The sequence below is a fragment of the Meles meles genome, chromosome X (assembly GCF_922984935.1).
Source record: "Meles meles chromosome X, mMelMel3.1 paternal haplotype, whole genome shotgun sequence".
NCBI lineage: Eukaryota > Metazoa > Chordata > Mammalia > Carnivora > Mustelidae > Meles > Meles meles.
The window spans coordinates 85670910-85687499 of NC_060087.1; the positions used below are offsets into that span (position 1 = coordinate 85670910).

Genomic DNA, 16590 nt, shown 5'->3' on the forward strand with positions numbered 1-16590 from the left:
ACATTTTAACAATGTTTATTCTTCCAATCCAAGAGCATGGAACAGTCTTCCATCTTTTGGTGTCTTCTTCAATTTCTTTCATGAGTGTTCTGCAGTTCCTCGAGTACAGGTCCTTTACCTCTTTGGTTAGGTTTATTCCCAGGTATCTTATGGTTCTTGGTGCTATAGTAAATGGAATCGATTCTCTAATTTCCCTTTCTGTATTTTCATTGTTAGTGTATAAGAAAGCCACTGATTTCTGTACATTGACTTTGTATCCTGCCACGTTACTGAATTGCGGTATGAGTTCTAGTAGTTTGGGGGTGGAGTCTTTGGGGTTTTCCATATAGAGAATCATGTCATCTGCGAAGAGAGAGAGTTTGACTTCTTCCTTGCCAATTTGGATACCTTTTATTTCTCTTTGTTGTCTGATTGCCGTTGCTAGAACTTCTAATACTATGTTGAACAAGAGTGGTGAGAGTGGGCATCCTTGTCGTTTTCCTGATCTCAACGGGAAGGCTGCAAGCTTTTTCCAATTGAGGATGATATTTGTTGTGGGTCTTTCATAGATAGATTTTATGAAGTTCAGGAATGTTCCCTCCATCCCTATACTTTGAAGCGTTTTCATCAGGAACGGATGCTGGATTTTGTCAAATGCTTTTTCTGCATCAATAGAGAGGACCATGTGGTTCTTCTCTCTTCTATTATTGATTTGTTCTATCACATTGATTGATTTGTGAATGTTGAACCATTCAACCCAGTTGAATGTTCAGCCCAGGGATGAATCCCACCTGGTCATGGTGGATAATCTTTTGAATGTGCTGCTGGATCCTGTTTGCTAGGATCTTGTTGAGAATCTTTGCATCCATATTCATCAGTGATATTGGTCTGAAATTCTCCTTTTTGGTAGGGTCTTTGCCTGGTTTGGGGATCAGGGTAATGCTGGCTTCATAAAAAGAGTCTGGAAGTTTTCCTTCTGCTTCAATTTTTTGGAACAGCTTCAGGAGAATTGGTGTTATTTCTTCTTTGAAAGTTTGGTAGAATTCCCCAGGGAATCCGTCAGGTCCTGGGCTCTTGTTTTTTGGGAGGTTTTTGATCACTGCTTCAATCTCGTTACTAGATATCGGTCTACTCAGGTTGTCAGTTTCTTCCTGGTTCAATTTTGGGAGTTTGTAGTTTTCCAGGAATGCATCCATTTCATCTAGGTTGCTTAGCTTATTGGCATATAACTCTTGGTAATAATTTCTGATGATTGTTTCTATTTCCTTGGTGTTAGTTGTGATCTCTCCCTTTTCATTCATAATTTTATTAATTTGGGCTTTCTCTCTTTTCTTTTGGATTAGTGTGGCCAATGGTTTATCGATCTTATTGATTCTTTCAAAAAACCATCTTCTAGTTTCATTGGTACGTTCTACTGTATCTCTCGTTTCTACCTCATTGATCTCTGCTCTGATCTTGATTATTTCCCTTCTTGCACGTGGAGTTGGTTTGATTTGTTGTTGATTCTCCAGTTCTTTAAGGTGTAGAGACAGCTGGTGTATTCTGGATTTTTCAATGTTTTTGAGGGAGGCTTGGATGGCTATGTATTTCCCCCTTAGAACCACCTTTGCTGTGTATCCCATAGGTTTTGGACCGAAGTGTCTTCATTCTTATTGGTTTCCATGAATTGTTTAAGTTCTTCTTTGATCTCCTGGTTGATCCAAGCATTCTTAAGCAAGGTGGTCTTTAGCTTCCAGGTGTTTGAGTTCCTTCTGAACTTTTACTTGTGATTGAGTTCCAGTTTCAAAGCATTGTGATTGGAGAATATGCAGGGAATAATGTCAGTCTTTTGGTATGGGTTGAGTCCTGCTTTGTGACCCAGTATGTGGTCTATTCTGGAGAAGGTTCCATGTGCACTTGAGAAGAATGAGTATTCTGTTGTTTTAGGGTGGAATGTTCTGTATATGTCTATGAGGTCCATCTGGTCCAATGTTTCATTCAATGCTCTTATTTCCTTATTAATTTTCTGCTTCGATGATCTGTCTATTTCTGAGAGACGCGTATTAAGAACTCCTACTATTCTTGTATTCATATCAATATGACTCTTTATCTTGATTAATAGTTTTCTTATGTAATTGGGTGCTCCCATATTGGGGGCATAGATATTCGCAATTGTTAGATCATCTTGGTGGATAGTCCCTTTAAGAATTATGTAGTGTCCTTCTGCATCTCTGACTACAGTCTTTAGTTTAAAATCTAATTTATCTGATATGAGAACCACTACCCCGGCCTTCTTTTGAGGCCCATTGGCATGAAAGATGCTTCTCCATCCCTTCACTTTCAGTCTGGGTGTATCCTTAGGTTCAAAATGGGTCTCTTGTAGACAACATATGGATGGGTCCTGTCGTTTTATCCAATCTGCAACCCTGTGTCCTTTTATGGGCGCATTTAGGCCATTCACATTGAGAGTGATTATTGAGAGATAGGTTTTTATTGACATCGTGTTGCCTTTGAAGTCTTTCTGTCTGTAGATTGTTTCTATATTTCTGTTCAATGATATTCTTAGGATTTTTCTCTTTTATAGGACCCCCCCTTAACGTTTCCTGCAGTGTCGGCTTGGTGGTTGCATAGTCTTTTAAGCCTTGCCGGTCTTGGAAACTCTTTATCTGTCCATCCATTTTAAATGTCAGTCTTGCTGAATAGAGTATTCTTGGTTGCATGTTCTTCTCATTTAGTACTCTGAATATATTTTGCCAGCCCTTCCTGGCTTGCCAGGTCTCTGTGGAAAGGTCTGACGTTATTCTAATGGGCTTTCCTCTGTATGTAAGGAGCTTTTTTGTCCTAGATGCTTTTAAGAGGGTCTCTCTTGAAACATAATTCCTCATTCTAACTATAAGGTGTCGTGAGGACTTTGGAGAATCTAAAATCTTGGGAGGAAATCTCTCTGCCTCTAGTACATGAACGTTGTTCCCATTCGTGAGATTGGGAAAATTTTCATAGACAACTTCTTCCACTATATCTTCTAGACTTCTTTCTTTTTCCTCCCCTTTAGGGATTCTAATAATTCTGACGTTGGAACGTTTCATGGCATCGTTTATTTCCCTGATTCTGTTTTCGTGGCTTCTGAGCTGTTTGTTCCAGGCTTCCTCCTGATCCTTTCTCTCTATCTGTTTGTCCTCCAGATCACTAATTCTATCTTCTGTCTCAGTTACCCTAGCTTTTAGAGAATTTAGATTGGACTGGAACTCATTGAGAGCATTGTGACCATCATCCCTGGTGGCTTTCAGTTCTGCCCTAACATTGGGAACATCATCCCTGGTGGCTTTCAGTTCTGCCCTAATCAATTCTGTTTGGTCATCCATGGCTTTCTCCAACTTAGCTATTGCCTGGATAATTGTTAGTCTGAATTCCTTTTCTGACATATTGTCTATGTCGATAGCCATTAGCTCTGTTGCAGAAGGCCCATCTCCTGTATTTTTCTTCTGTTGGGTATTCCTCCTCCTAGTCATTTTGGAAAGAGATGACTGAACAGATGCAGCTGGACTTATCGATTGTGGTGCAGTCAATGTGCACCCTGGAACGCTTCTGTGCAATCAGGATTCCACACCCAAATGAGAGAAAAAAGAAAAGAAAAAGAAATAGAGAAGAAGAAAGAAAAAAAAGGGGAAAGAAAAAAGGAAAAAAAGAGAGAGAGAGAGAGATAGGAAAAAAAGGGAAGATAAAAGAGAAGGCTCAGCCCAAATGGGCCACAAGGTAAGAGTTATGAAGTATACAAACAAAACAGACAAACAAAAAGACTGATAAAAGTATATGACAAGATAAAAAAAGATATATATATAAGCAAAAAAAAGGGAAGAACCTTATCAGAAAGAACCCCAAGTATAAGATTTATATATTATCAGGACAAACACAAATTCACAGAAACACTGACAGAAGGAAAAATTGGGAGAGTGGTTATAAATTCTCAGAGTGGGTGAGGAAGGTTATTTTGATTCTTCCTGAAGGTATCTTGATGTTTTTGTTAAGGGACTCAACTTTCCTAAGTTACAGGGGGATTAGAAACTGGTTTGCCTATAGGGGTAGCATTGATTGGGGAAAGGGGATTACCTTGAAGTTTAACTCTATATGTATAGTAGAAAATAAAAATTAAAAAAAGAATAAACTAGACTAAACTAAGTTAAAATTAAAAAAGAATTAAAAAAATAGAAAAGCAAAAGAAAAACACGGGTGTATTTATCAAAAAGTTCAGGTTAGAAGGTTATTAAAGAATTTGTTGTACTGGACATCTCAGTGTGGTGGTAAATAGGTTAAAAATTATCTGTATGTATAAAAAAAAAGAACCAGAATATTGGTAAAGAGTTAAAAATAAAAGTTGTGTTTATGAAGTAGTGGTGGTTGTTCTCTTGTAGTCTTTTTTTTTTTTTTTCTTCCTTCCTGGTTGTTTTTCTGGGGGAGGGGCCTGCCACGTGGGTTTTCAGACAATGATGTTCCCTGAGTTAGGTCCTCCCGCTCCCCTCAAGGGGGTGAGCTCTGAGGAAACTGTTTTTTTCAGGCTTTTGTTCTCTGGGCGTTTTTTATGTTCTTTCATCTGCTTTCTCTCGCCTTGACAGCTTTTGATGGTTTTTGGAGGTTTAGAGGAGAGCAAACGGCACCCCGACCTCCCTCTCAGAGAGAAGCCTCAGAATGTTTTGCAAAAGCTGCTGGCAGAGTCGGTTCTGAGTCACTGTCCCTGGGGATGCAGGAGCTCCTCGTTGTACCCAAAACCAAGGCAGCGGTGGCTGTCTAGGCAGCTCCAGACCGCCAGAGAGGTTCCAAGCAGCGATCGCACACTGAGATTTTCCCGCTGTCCCGGGCTGGGAATGTCTGGTTTTTCCGGATACCAGAGCTCCAGGCTAGCGCCTATGAGCACGTATCCAAAGGGAGGGTGTGGGATGCGCACGTTTCAGGATTGCCGTCTGGCCAGGCTCCCAGCCCCTCACGGGAGCCAGACCCCACTCGGTCTCGGGCACGCTGGCGTTCAGGCGCACTGGCGGCTCAGGGACAGAGACCTGATTTCTCCGCCACACTCTCTCTGGCTCAGCGCCAGGGGAGGCTGTCCTGGGTCCGGGGACTTAGGTCCCTGACCCTAACTGCCCAGGTTCCCACTATTACCCCCCGCGATCCTTTGCTCTTTGTTTTTTGAGTGCTTTCAACCAGACTCCAAGTTAATGCTGGTCCCCAGAGGCAGAGCACTCTCGTGTTGGGGTATTACTTTCCAATTGGTCACCTCTGGAGGTTCCCTCCCCCTTTTGTTTATCTTCCAATATCAGTCCGACGCTCCAGTTGGCTTTACCTGCCACTGGCGTCTTCTGCTCCTGTAGAGATCCAGACGTGTATAATTCTGATCTCAGGCTGATTTCATGGGTGGTCGGAGTTCTTTGGTAGGTAATCAGCTCACTTTAGGGTACAGGTTGAAATGGTCTCATTAATACTTTTGATTTTGCCTTTGATGTCATATCTAGAACATCTTCAGCTGACCTAGGGTCACAATCATATTCTGTATTTTCCTCACCATGTTTTAAATTCTGGCTTTTATAATTAGGTCTGTGGTCATTTTGGGTTCACTTTTTTTTTTTTTTAGTTTTTGTTTTCTTTTTTTTTTTTATTTGTTTATTTACAACATAACAGTGTTCATTGTTTTGGCATCACACCCAGTGCTCCATGCAGTACGTGCCCTCCCTATTACCCACCACCTTGTTCTTCTGGAAGAAATTATGCTGAGCGAAATAAGTCAAGCAGAGAGAGCCAAGTATCATATGGTCTCACTTATTTGTGGAGCCTAACAAATAACATGGAGGACATGGGGAGATGGAGAGGAGAGGGAGTTGAGGGAAACTGGAAGGGGAGATGAACCATGAGAGACTATGGACTCTGAAAAACAACCAGAGGGTTTTGAAGGGGCGGGGGGGGGGGAGTAGGAGGTTGAAGAATAAATGAAACAAGATGGGATTGGGAGGGAGACAAACCATAAATGACTCTTAATTTCACAAAACAAACTGGGGGTTGCTGGGGGGAGGTGGGATTGGGAGAGGGGGAGGGGGTTATGGACATTGGGGAGGGTATGTGCTATCATGAGTGTCGTGAAGTGTGTAAACCTGGCGATTCACTGACCTGTACCCCTGGGGATAAAAATACATTATATGTTTATAAAAAAAAAAATTTGGAAGGGGAGGCGAACCATAAGAGACTATGGACTCTGAAAAACAACCTGAGAGTTTTGAAGGGTCAGGGGTGGGAGGTTGGGGGAACAGGTGGTGGGTAATGGGGAGGACACGTTTTGCATGGAGCACTGGGTGTTGTGCAAAAACAATGAATACCGTTATGCTGAAAAAATAAATAAAATGAAAAAAAAAGATTTTATTTATTTATATGAGAGAGAGAGAGAAGAACAGGGAGAAAGGAGAGAGAGAGAGAGCGAGAGAGAGAGCGCACGCACAAGCAGGGGGAGCAGCAGAAGGAGAAGGAGAAGCAAGCTCTCTGCTGAGCAGGGAGCCTGATATGGGACTCAACCCCAGGACCTTGGGATCATGACCTGAGCCAAAGGCAGGCACTTAACCAACTGAGCCGCCCAGGTGCCCCAAGCCTGCGAATTTCATTTGCAAAAATGTCTGCTAGGATTTTATTGGGATTGTATTGAATCTATAGATCAGTTTGGGGAGAAAGGCATCTTAACAATGCCGAGTCTTCTGACCCAAGGAGTTGATATATCCCTCCACTTATTTAGGACTCATTAATTTCTCTCAGTGATGTTTTGCAGTGTTCAGAGCACAGTCCTCCTACATGTGGACATATATGTGCTACATAGCATCTCTATATAGTTCATACTTATTTTTTTTATCATGAAAAATCTGTATTTAGATTTAGCCAGTTGGACTCAGTTTAGATGATCCCAATTTTGTTGGCAACATCCAAAGCATCATAGTCAGGGGCCAGTCGAACGTATGCCTTCTTCTCTCTATCAGGCCTGATTAAGGTGTTGACCTTGGCTACATCAATGTCATAGAGCTTCTTCACAGTCTGTTTGATCTGGTGCTTGTTGGCCTTGACATCCACAATGAACACAAGTGTGTTGTTGTCTTCTATTTTCTTCACGGCTGACTCAGTAGTCAGGGGAAACTTGATTATGGCATAGTGATCAAGCTTGTTTCTCCTGGGGGCGCTCTTTTGAGGGTATTTGGGCTGCCTTCGGAGACGCAGAGTCTTGGGTCGTCGGAACGTAAGTGATGTGGGGATCTTCTTTTTTTTTGTGACTGTGGACGTCTTTCAGCACCACTTTCTTGGCCTTCAAAGCCTTTGCTTTGGCTTCGGCTTTGGGAGGGGCAGGGGCTTCCTTCTTAGCTTTCGGCGCCTTCTTCGTAAAAGGGGTAGTTCATACTTTTTGATGATATTGTCAGTGGAAGGATTTTTTTTTTTTTACAGTTTGCAGGTGTTATATTTTCTCTGAACTGTCAGTAGTAAAATACTGCTGGGAAAACTTTCTGTTGAAAACACAAGTAATTTTAGGAAGGAAAAGATACTTGATGTTCAACACTTGTATTAATCAGGTTGTACTCATTTTAAATAATTTTTTCCTGTTTATTGTGGTATTCCTCCAAGTTAGAAAGTCACTGCTGTGAATTTTCAACAAGATGTTCTTGAAATTTTGAATCATTTCATGCCTTATTTTGATGTCAATTTGTCCTGCAACCCAGTTTTAGATATCTGTGTCTCCTCCCAGTGGATGAAAAAGGGGAACTGTTCTTTCATTTCAGTCATACTCATAGTTTGATCTGGCAAAGAGTGTATTAGTTTCCTAAGCCTCTTATAACAAAGTACCACTGCCGGGGTGGCTTAAACCATAGAACGTTATAGTCTCCCAGTTCTGGAGATTAGATGCCTGAAATCAAGGTGTTGTTAGGGCCATGCTCCCTCAGAATCCTTTCAGGGTATCTCTCTATGCTTTTTCCTAGCTTTTGGAGGTTCGCTGGCAATCTCTGCATCTCTTGGCTTATAGCTTTATGATCCCAGTCTCTCCTATCACAGGCACAAGGTGCTATCCCTATTCTGCCTTCACATCACTGTGTTCTTATAAAGACACCAGCCACATTTGTTTTGGGAGACACCTTATACAGTGTGACCTTATTTTAACTAATTACATGTACACCAATTATAGTTCCAAATAAGATTACATCGAGGTCCTGGGTGTTAAGACTTTAACATTTCTTTCTTGGGGTGACACAATTGAGCCAATTATAAGCATAGAACTAGACCCTGTGGACACAACACAGTGAAATTGACAAGGCAGTGTCCCTGATGCTTTGTGTCTAGCTTGGGAAAACTGGCAAGAAGCAGGTAAGTGAATCAACAAGCAGGAAATTTTCATAGGGGAATGAGTGGTTTCAAGAAAATGAAAATGTTGCAACGACGTGGATGAAACTAGAGGGTATTATGCTTAGCGAAATAAGTCAATCAGAGAAAGACAATTATCATACGATCTCCCTGATATGAGGAAGTTGAGAGGCGACATGGGAGGTTGGGAGAGCAGGAAAGGAATAAATGAGACAAGATGGGATCGGGAGGGAGACAAACCATAAAAGACTCTTAATCTCAGAAAACAAACTGAGGGTTGCGGGTGGGGGGGGGCTAGGGGGGTAGGGAGAGAGTGGTGGGGTTATGGACATTGGGGAAGGTATGTGCTATGGTGAGTGCTGTGAGGCATAAACCTGGCAATTCACAGACCTGTACCCCTGGGGCTAATAATACATTATATGTTAATTTAAAAAATTAAAAAAAAAAGAAAATGAGAATGTTCATTGAGTAGGAAAGGATAGGGACAAGGATTATTATAAGCGCATCATCAGTCAATCTCTTTCCCAGGAGGTGACATTTGAGCTTAATTCTAAAATGAATGAATGAATGAATGAATGAATGAACGAACGACAAAAGGAAACCAGGCTTGAACCAGCCTTTGGTTGCAATGTATGTAGCACTAGTTTTTATAGAAGCAGACCACAGACTCAAATGCGTGGATCCTGGCAGACAATATGCAGATGGTATGGGATGAGGTGGAAGGGCCGCCAGGAGCCACATAATTTGGGATGTATAAGGAGGTTGGAATCATTCTGATGGTGGAGTGTTAGAGTGTGGGAGTGACATAATCTGATTCATGTGCTCACAAGGTGACTCTGGCCACTGTGATGAAAATGGACTAGACAGGAACAATACGGCTCTGGCGATAACCATTAAGAGAAACTTGCAAAAGTCCAGGAGAGGGATGAGGTGAAATGGCCAAATGCTGCAGCAGTGTGAAGGAGGCAGTGGTGGCTCTGGACAGAGCATGTTGGAAGTAGGACATGTGAGACCTGCAGTGGCTGTGGGTGGGGGTGTGTGAGAATAAAGGTGAATCCAGGACTAGCCCTCAGGTTTTTGTTCAACTACATGCAGAAATGATGGTGCTGTCTTCTGAGGTTTCTTGTTCCAGGTGGTTTTTGAGATGCTCTCATGATAATGAGTTAGGTACCCAGAAATGGTTATGGTAGAAGTTAGTGATGTAAAACATATATCTGTTGATAGATAGGATTCAGTTGTAAGATCATTAAGCTTCGTGGGGCACCTAGGTGGCTCAGACATTCAGGATCTGCCTTCAGCTCCAGTCATGATCCCAGGGTCCTGGGATCGAGCCCTGCATCAGGCTCCCTGCTCAGCAGGAAGCCTGTTTCTCTCTCTCTCCCACTCCCGTTGCTTGTATTCCTTCTCTTACTGTCTCTCTCTGTCAAACAAACAAATAAAATCTTGGAAAAAAAGATCATTAAACTTCACTAAAAACATATGGAAAGTTTTTAATAAAACTATCAAAACTCCTAGAATCTACACTTGCATATATTTATAAAAATTATAGCATTTATTGGGCTGTTACTGTGTGCCTTACCTTTTCCAAGTGTGTTCACATATTAACTCAATCATTTCTTAAAAGGACAACCCTTGAGGAAGGGCCAGTTGCTTCCTCATTTACAGAAGCAGAAACTAGGCACAGAGAGGTATTTTTGCTTTCCAGGGTTCAGAAAGAGCCAACTGTCCCAGTGCCTCTACAGTAGAATTTATTAAATGATGTAATTCCTGACTGTTGATCCTTTTTTTAAAAAGGAGGTGCAAGGTGCAGGAGCAGAAGGAGAGGGAGAAGTAGACTCCTTGCTGAGCAGGGTGCCTGAACCAGGGTTCAATCCTCAATCCCAGGACCATGAGATCATGACCTGAGCTGAAGGTAGACACTTAACTGACTGAGCCACCCGGGCACCCCGACCATTCGTTCTTGTAAAAAAAAAAAAAATGTAATGATATATTTTTGTTTTAAGCTTTTTTTTCTATAGTCAGTACTGTAAAAGCACAATTTTCCAGATGAGGCAAATGAGCGACTACAAGGTCAAATGAAAGTAATCAAACACATCATTTGTAAATAGAGAACTAGGGTTTAGATCCAGTCTGTCCCCAGAGCCCACTCATAAACAGTACACTTGGAAAGAAGAAAGAGAAATTTATTGAACTCTGTCAGCCCACAGTGCATGATGTTAGGCCAGGCCCACATCTCTTTTGTTGTCAAAAGGAGACCACAGGCCCCAAATGTAGTCCATTAGGCTAGACCAAGTCATCAAATTTTTGCTTAACACCTAACCTAATTACATTTCTAGTCTCCTCCAGAAATGTAGTCTTAACTGGGTAGTCAAGAATAGTCTGGTCTGCCCCAGTAAAGTTATCCGTCAATTGGGCCTTCTCTATCCCCCTAAAGAAGAGAAGAAATTCACCTAGTAAGACCTGTTTGTCTGTGAAAAAGGTGATTTCACTTGAAATAATCCTCTTTTCTGTTTATGACTTCCTTGACCTTCCATTAAAACCCTTTCCCTTTTTGTAGCCACGTGGAGCCTTGGCTCTACTTGCTAGATGGGATGTTGCCCGATTCATGAATTGCATAGAAAAGCCAATTAAATCTTCAAATGTACTCCTTGAATTTTGGTTAACAGTGGAAACTATGCGTCAGTGGTCATTTTTCCATATAAAGAGGGTATTTGTGTAAGAAAAACGAGAAAATAATCATAACAACCAAAATAATAACTCTTCTTAAACTTACTATATATCAGACAATTTGGGTTTTTGTCACGGCCCGCGTGACAAATCGACCAGGAACGCGAGGGTAAGAGGCTGGTGAAAAGAAATCAAAGAGACAAAGAGATGAGGGCAGGAGGAGCACCGGGGATGATTTCCACCAAATGCCGCTTTATTAGTAAAAACAAGAGAGTATATAGAAGTCTTACAATGAAAGGGTGCCTTATCTAAGTGTTGCTGCAGGATTAAAGGTTCACACACCAGCTTCATAATATTTTTCACTACAGACATAACAGCGCCAGGTGGTGGATGATAAACATCATCCACTAGAAATACACTTGAAAGTTATCTCATAGCTTCTAACAGGACAGCAAGAACCACTAGAAGATTAACGAGTGCATCTGGGTTGTTTTGAAGGTCAAATATCTAGAGGGCATGTGAGAAGTCACGTAGGCGAGCAAGCAGCGCATGGCACAGGCTCTTTCTCAAATGGAACTCGACTCCATTATCCTCTGCCTTGAATCATGCAGTGAGACATTGGAGGAGGCACAAGTCCGAGCCCGGTTTGGCTCTCCTCTCGAGCCCCACCGCAGCTTCCCACATCTCCCCCTTCTTTTTTAAATAAATCAAGCATATGAAGTTGGGCTTGGGTATGCAGTCATTGCCGTCCTGTTCGATATACAGAAATAGACCAGCCAATGAGGAGGGCAGTGAGAATCACAAAAATGATTATAAAAATCCAGAAGGAATGTTTCATGATATTACCCGGATTAAAACCTCGATGGCCGCTTAGTATTTGATTTACTACATCAGCAGGGTTTACTACATCCAGTGGAGACTGACTGATGCTTGATATATTCTTTTGCAGATCCACTAAATCAAGGCTAACATTGGTATGATAAACAATTAGTTAACATATGGTTGTTACAATGGATGTTTTACAGTAGGTGTTCCCCCGGAAAGGAGGTGAGAACTATTGTTCCTGAGCCCACTACCAGTAAAAAAGGTCTAGGAACATAGGCCCATAAGGTTAAGTTGAAGTCTTTTGTGGCAGTATAACGGCTCTTAGCTATTTGCACCCCAATTGGTCCTAGGGCAGTAACCAGCTTCCAAAGTTCTGCGTGAAACATCCCTCCAGCTGTAGAGAAGATCCCACCAGGGATAGTCACATTATGCATTGGCAGGCCGGGAGGGTAAGCAACATATAGCAGAGGTTCTTCTCTATCCATTCCTGACCAATTGGTGATGGAGAAATCAGGCATGCCGTGAGGAGAGATGATGAAGGGCTTTTCTTGGAGACATTCTGTCCAAATGGGGCCTGGATTAGAATGGAAGCGTGGGTTAGAATAGTTTAATTTGGGGGGACAATTAGGGTAACCAGGAGGACGCATATCTCTCTGGGAAGTGTTAGGAGTTTTGCCACCTATAACCTCATAGACTGCCCATCTTTCCAGTCCTATCTCAGAATTAGACCAAATGATTCCACCTCTTTCATATCCTAAAATATAGGTAACTATATGAGGTCTCGATTGGACCACCATACACCCATTAATAAAATCATGGCCAGAGGAAGGTAACTGGAAACATACAGGTACTTGAGCGGCTAGACTAGTCCAATTAATATAATGCTCTGTGCACTCCATGCCATCAGAGCTGCTTCCCTTGAAATAATCTGTAACATTAGTGTGTACTCGGGGAGTGGGATCATTCCAAGTAACAGGCCTTATAGTAGGTGGGTCAGGCAGATATGCCCAATAGGCTATGGCCTCACTATGCAGGAGGCCAACCATAGTTAATAATGTTAATAATATAGTGATCAATGTTTTATTGGGTTGGATCTGATTCACTATCTCTAGGGCCTGATTCAGGAGACCTCTTATTAAGCTCTGACTGTAAGGGGGGAGGCAGCTTCTTCTTCTCCGTGTGTTCTGGCCGTTCAGCTGCTGTGTGACCTATATCAAAAATTTTAAAACATAAAGAGTTAAAATTAAATGCATATGAGGTGAATATTTCACTGTTCCCTGTAGTATCTCCCCCTCTTTTAATTTTTTGAGATAGGATTTTAGGACTCTATTAGCTCTTTCTGTAATGGCTTGTCTTTGAGAATTATAAGGAATACTCATCGAATGCTTAATTTGAAGGGTTTGACAAAATTTTTGAAAAGCCTTAGTAAAATAACCCATGTTTCCAATAGTGTCCTGTTACAAGGAGAACAGATTCTTATTGAATTTATGTAAATAACTGATTGCCATGGAAGAAAGAATACTTACTGAGACCTTTTGATTTTCAGAGGGTTCAGACAGAAAAAAAAAAATTGAATCCTTTGATTTGTTTGCAAATAAAAATTTTATATTTCTGTAAGTCACAGACATCTTAAGAAAAAAAGTTTCCTTAGTCTGGGAGAGCAAACATTAGAGAACCAGCAGTGTTTAAAATAAGACAAAACATTAAGAGACATAACACTATAATCTTTTAGTTTATTTAGTCCCATGTTACTAAATCTGGTTTGGTCCGAATGCAGCTTCAGTTAGTTCTGGAAATTCTTACCCATTTCAGTTTTAGGATTTTAACATATTAAAGACCTGTATATGTCCTGAAAGTCCTTTATATGAGCCTTCTTTAAAGTGGAATTCATTTTACAATATAATTAAAACAATTACAAATGACAAAAACTCAGAATAGATATGGCTAATTTACCAGGTAATGACCTTATCAAAACATTAAAACTTTAGGAAATGTATAGTACCCTTAGAGTAGTTACAGCACTTACCCAAATGCAACTAAGGGTTTATTATTGATTTAGCAGTACTTACTGAGTAACTTAGTATACCAAGGAAAAGTCTTATGAGTCAAAGAGATCTCATTTGCAATTTAAATCTTGTCAACAATTGCTAAAATCTTAAAAAGTTTTAAAGCACATCCCTAAATATAATTAGGGATGTTAAACACCTGATAAAACAAAACATAGAAACTGTAGTTTTGGGCAGGCGAAGAGAAAACCATAACAGATCAATTAACCTAAGAAAATTTTGCCCTTTTAAACAGAGAGAAAAACCAGTTTTTTTATATTAGTGTCTTTTTATTTTTAAGCATGCAGTCTTAAGATAGTGGGTTTATTAGATTTCCCTCCTATCGTGAATGATGTCGCAGACAAAGGGAGGGGGATCTTTCAGATGCTGTCTTGCTCGCGTCCCTCGTGGGAACTTAGGAGCGTCTTAGCTAAGGTCTGCCCATATAAGCCCCGGACCAGGCTACTCCATGGAGTAGATGACCATTATGCCATATGACGCCCCGCGAGACTCAGGGTGCAGCCCACTCAGACTCCGTAGCTGAAGCGGTGGAGCCGTACAGACACATTCACATAGTCAGGCACTCTTCAGATTCAGACAGGTTGGATATCACCTTTCCCTGGGTATCCCGGGCTAATGGGAGGTGATCAGTCTCCCCTTTCATTCTTTACTAATAAGAGTGAGTTTCTATGGTTACAGGCAATGGGGGATGGTAACGGGGTGTTTTCGCAGTCCCTCAAGGTTAGACCGCTTTCCCAAACTCTCAAGGCCAAATGGCCCTTTCACTTGGAAGTATAATCTATGTGGAAGTATGCCAGGAGAGTGCTAAATCACCCTGGGGGCTGTTTTTTCTTTCTTTTCTTAGTCCATCCTGACCATATCTAAAATTCCTTTTCTGAAGATTTCCCTTTACAAACCTTTTATAACTTCCCAAGCCATTTCCTTCCAAACAACCATCTCATTTAGGACAAAATTACCTTCTTTTACCTTTAATAAAATGTGTTCCCATTCCTTAAATCTTTCTTACATATCTCCTACTTTCCTACATACAGAGTTGTTTTCTTTATTTCCATCAGTCTTAGTTACATTAAGCAGAATTTTGTACTCTTAGAAACACCTTAATCTCTAGTGAAGACTAAGTATTAACCAACTGCAAACTGTTACAACAGAATTCTTCAGATGGCAAATTATGAGTTAGTTAAGCACAAAACATGCTCACTAACAGATTTAAATACTCTTAATTTCTTTGCTATAAGAAGTTAAAAGCACAAATCTATGTTCAGTAATCAATGCTTTAGCACTTTGTCTGGTTTGGTTAAGACCTAGGTGTCTAACAAATTTAATTTTATTTGTTATTCAAGCAAAACTTTAAACTTTTATGTTACCAAAGACTTTGAAAGTTACTTTAACAATTACCCATTAAAACTTTGAGACAGACAATTAACCATCAGTTTAGTAATTTCTTTTTGCTAACAAATTTTAACCAATAACATGAACTTATTTGACCTTCAGTAAACTTTGAAGTTTTACATTTACTGCTGATAACTTAAAAGACATGTTTATCTTAATTGAACCACCAAACTTAACTTAGGGTTAAGCAGTCCAAGTCAGGCCAGAGAAAGCAGGGAACTTCCCAGAAACAAAGAGGTTTCGGCAGCTGCTTGGGAATATTCCTTAAGGTCTCTGTCCTGAGTTAGACCAACCCCAGTTGGCTCCAGTTACAGTCATTGGTTCCCCTATATCCTCCGTTTCCTTGGGCAACTTGTCAATCTCATCTGGAGATTCCTGGGAAGCTCTAGAAACCAGCTCAAAAGAGTGTTGTGGGTCTAATGCCTCACGAATATCCCAGACCTGCATAGTATCAGGGGGAACAGCAGTGGAGCCACGTATTTTGATCTGGTTCTTTATTTCTTGCCCTGCTCTTTGCCATGCATCCAAACTCATGGTTCCTTCTTTAGGGAACCATGGGCATAATTCTGAAAGTGTACCAAAAAATTGCTGCAAGGCCTTCTTAGAGACCTTGGACCCTTTCTGCTTCAAAAGGGCCTGCACTGCAGTGACAAAAAGATCCTGCTCTAAAGACTGAAAGTGCCCCATTATATACTCCTGCTGTCGCCCGCACCATCAGGGCGCCTCTTACCTGAATGGAGGTAACTACTTACCAGTGTATGCGTGGCGCTCCCCTGACCTGTGCTCACTGTCCCTGTTCGGGCGCCACTTGTCACGGCCCGCATGACAAATCGACCAGGAACGCGAGGGTAAGAGGCTGGTGAAAAGAAATCAAAGAGACAAAGAGATGAGGGGAGGAGGAGCACCGGGGATGATTTCCACCAAATGCCGCTTTATTAGTAAAAACAAGAGAGTATATAGAAGTCTTACAATGAAGGGGTGCCTTATCTAAGTGTTGCTGCAGGATTAAAGGTTCACACACCAGCTTCATAATATTTTTCACTACAGACATAACAGCGCCAGGTGGTGGATGATAAACATCATCCACTAGAAATACACTTGAAAGTTATCTCATAGCTTCTAACAGGACAGCAAGAACCACTAGAAGATTAACGAGTGCATCTGGGTTGTTTTGAAGGTCAAATATCTAGAGGGCATGTGAGAAGTCACGTAGGCGAGCAAGCAGCGCATGGCACAGGCTCTTTCTCAAATGCAGCTCGACTCCATTATCCTCTGCCTTGAATCATGCAGTGAGACATTGGAGGAGGCACAAGTCCGA

The 16590-nt window shown here is 41.3% G+C and overlaps 1 pseudogene; it reads right to left on the reverse strand.

Annotated features, from left to right (window-relative positions):
- Positions 1 to 6876: 6876 nt before the first annotated feature.
- LOC123934708 lies at positions 6877 to 16096 on the reverse strand (annotated as a pseudogene).
- Positions 16097 to 16590: the final 494 nt, after the last annotated feature.